The sequence below is a fragment of the Octopus bimaculoides genome, chromosome 7, assembly GCF_001194135.2.
Source record: "Octopus bimaculoides isolate UCB-OBI-ISO-001 chromosome 7, ASM119413v2, whole genome shotgun sequence".
Lineage (NCBI taxonomy): Eukaryota > Metazoa > Mollusca > Cephalopoda > Octopoda > Octopodidae > Octopus > Octopus bimaculoides.
In genome coordinates this window covers 37,125,649-37,129,840 of record NC_068987.1, presented here as the reverse complement: position 1 = coordinate 37,129,840, position 4,192 = coordinate 37,125,649, and positions in this window count along the sequence as shown.

Genomic DNA, 4,192 nt, shown 5'->3' with positions numbered 1-4,192 from the left:
GGCACATAAAAGACACCATTTCGAGTGTGGCCGTTTTCGTGCGGGTGACACGTAAAAGCACCCACTACACTCTCTGAGTGGTTGGCGTTAGGAAGGGCATCCAGCTGTAGAAACTCTGCCAAATCAGACTGGAGCCTGGTGTTGCCATCCGGTTTCACCAGTCCTCAGTCAAATCGTCCAACCCATGCTAGCATGGAAAGCGGACGTTAAACGATGATGATGATGATGATGATATATATATTTATGTATATATACATATATATATGTATATATTTATGTATTTATATATATTTATGGAATATAGAAAGGAATATATTTTGAAACTTAATAATATTAAAGATTTTATTAATAGGATTAAATGGAAAGCCTACTATAATAATTATAACATATCTAATATTAATGATGTAGAGAATTCTAATTATATCAATTCAAAATTCAAATCTCGAAAGGAACCCCCATATGATAAGGATATACAGGTCTTAGAGGAAAACATTTAGAAGGTGGTGAAGAACATTAAATTTCATAAATACCCAAATAGACATAATGAATATTTAAGAAATCTAGTTATTAGAATAAAAGAAATATGTAATATTGAAGGAATTATAGTACAATCAGACAAAACTAGGAACCTGTATAAAGTAGATGTTAAATTATATGATAACCTGTTAGAGAAATAAATATATAAAGAATATAAAATTGTTCCAGAAAATACTCTTTATAATATAAATAAGAATTCTAAGTTAATTATGGTAAAATATAGTTTAGATAAAACTGAACCTTATGTACCTATGCACCCTAGAATTACTCTAAAAGACCGTAAGGATAATTTTTATTCTGACCCAAAAGTTAAACTTATTTGTCCATGTAAATCAGATATAGGTAAATTAAGTAAGATCATTTTAGATAAATATATTAATAAATTAAATGAAATTAATTACCTTAAACTTTGGAATAGTACTAATGATACTTTAAAATGGTTTAATGATATTAAAGATAAAAATAGATATAAATTCATACAGATAGATATTGATAATTCTTCTTCTTCTATTAATGAGATTGTACTCAATAAGGTCCTAATTTATGCAATGAATAAGGTAGGTATGACATGATGAAGTTCATGTAGTAAAAACGGCTAGGAAATTGTTAATTAGATGTAATAATAAACTGTGGGCTAGGAAGGATACTAGGGACTATTTTGATATACCTATGGGGGCACCCGATTCTGCACAGGCAACTGATTTAGTGGGTATTTATTTATTATCAGAACTTCAATTAGAAAAATTAAAGTTGGAGGGTGGTTTATATAGGGATAACCTTTTATTAACGGCTAAGGATTGCACTAATAGAAAATTAGAATTATATAAGAAGAAACTATATAGTTTTTTTTTTAAAGATATGGATTAAGCTTAACTATATATAATGAGAACTATAATGTTAATTACTTAGATGCTAATTTGAATTTAATAACAGGTAAGATCCAACCATTCCATAAAATTAATGAAAACATTAGATATATTAATGCTAATAGTAATCATCCATCCTCGATTAAGAAATTATTGACAGATAATATAGGTAAAAGATTATCATTGCTTTCTTCTAATTTTGAGCTCAAGTTAAAGCAAAAATTATTAAAGAGATTTTAAATATAATTGAGGTATTCATTAGGGATAATAAAAAATATAATAACATTTTTTCTAGTGATAATTTTGGAGTTAGCTACTCTACTACTAATAATGTTGGTAATATTATTCCTTCCCTTAATACATTTAAGCTGAATAAGTTTTACAAAAACAAATCAAGTAATTATTCCAATAATGATAATACAGTCCAGAACATGATTAATTATACATGTAGAGATAAAAATAAATGTAAATTTAATAATAATTGTAATTTGGAGGATGTAGTATATAAATGTATAGTGACTTTGCTTGAGGATAATAGTATGAATGGTTATGATTTAAATACTATTTACATAGGGTTGACTTCTAACAAAATTCAGTTACATGTGACTCAACATATGAATTCTTTTGAGAATAGAAATTTAATTAATTCTACTGACCTTAGTAAATATATAGGGGAGCTTAAATCTAAGAAATTGAGAGATAGTTTGTAAGGCTAAATCTTATCGAATAGGTAGTGCTTCTTGTTTATTATATACTAATGAATTTAAGGAGATATTATTAACTGATAATAAAAAATTAATTCCCTAAAAACACAGCAGATAGCATTGGTACCAGGGACCATGTACGTAGGAGAATGCCTATGTATACATATTTGTATATGTATATGTATGTGTGAGGGGATAGATGGATATATACACACCTGTGTACTCACATATATATATGATTTTGAATCATTGAACATCTAAGTATGGTTATGTACACAGACTTATATATTGGAGTGTCTATAACTATTTGTATGGCCTCATGTACTGTTTGTAGGCTTTTTATGTGCCTTATATTCTTATATTTTTATATGTTATATTTTCATTTTTCATTAATTTATTTTTTATTTTATTCTTGCTGTACCCTTATTTTTATTTTTATTTTTATTTCTATTTCATATTTGTTTTTATCTCTTAATGTATATTTGTATGGAATTTTTTGTGAATCTCTGAAGAGGCCTAGCAAATCGTGCATGCACCCCCATTTCAGCATTTCATCTGCTAGTTACTCCGGCAGGAGCTATTCGGATAGAATGGGGCATGCCAACGCTAGGCCAAAACAGCTGTAAGTTTATGTTTCTTCTCAAATTCCTTATGCACTTTTATTTGTAAACCTGGTTGTCAATATAACATGGTTTGTCATAAACACTTGTACTTTGTGGTTTTTTGTCACCTTAGTTACAAATTAAGTTAATTAATTCAATGGGACACACTGTCTGCAAGTCATTGGGTACACCATATTATCCTCCATTTTCTAATTGCTATATAAATTTGGGGTAAAACAACCGCCCCTTTTTCCCGCACCCACTTATTACACTTGGTATAACACTAGTGTAACAATAATTTGGTACCCTCCCAGCAGTATACTGGATAGATACTATCCCTTAGTGGGTCTCGGTCAGTAGTCATCGCCTCGGTGAGGCCCAATGTACAAAGGTCTTGCCTCACCACCTCAGCCCAGGTCTTCCTGGGCCTACCTCTTCCACGATATATATGTTGTTACAAACAACAAGACCCCAAAATCATCAGTTACCATGCTCACCTTAAGTAACCTAGATTTCGAGTGGGGGATAATAGCACTGACTGCTGCTAGTCTAGATCTATCAATAATTATTCAATACAACAGTGATTATAAAAGCATATCAGATATACACAAGTTAAAATTACCCACATCCTATTAATATAAATTTGAATTATGAAAAATCCCTTTTAATTAATTTTGAAATTTAAAAAGTAATTTCAGAATATAAGCACTTTTAACCAATGCCTTTTCTGGACAGCCTTACTGCATGCTTTCAGGTCTGCCCACAGAGACACAACCAAAAATGACTATATTTGTGCCTCAATAAATTTAGATGCACATATCTGAAGCATGTAACACACTAATGAAGTAGCCTGATTAAATAATTAACTGAAAGCAAAAGGAAAAACAAAAAAGCAGAAAGCAAGTTAATTAAAGCTGAAAGAGAAAATAATAAAAGTTAAACTTACCCTAATTCAACAGCATATTAAAAATAACTTTATTAAATACTTAATGAAAAAAATAAAATATACAAAAAGTAAAGTCACAAAAACATCATTCCCTGAGACAGGAGAATACTAATGCAGCAGAGAATAAAGATTTTGAATCGTTTAAACAAACACCTTAATGACAGAGTGAAATCCAATCTGACAGAGGAACTCTTTGAGATAGAAAATAAACTCAAAATCTCCCATGAAAGAGAAAGAGAAGCAAGAGAAACCTGGGCAGTTGAAAATATAAAAAGAAATCCTAAAGCCTTCTACATGTTGGCAAAGGAGTCTGCCTCAGTACGCTATAAGATACGGCCACTATTTGGTAAAAACAGCTCACTAACTGGAGACCTGGTGAAGATAAGTGAAGCAGTAAATAAACAATTCTGAAGTATTTTCACTTCTCCACTGGAAAATATGCAAATAAACAAGCTGAAGCAGTTTCCCAATATAATGAATCTATTTGGAAAAGAGGTAACCCTCGATTATATCAAGATAACAGAAAAGGATGTAATA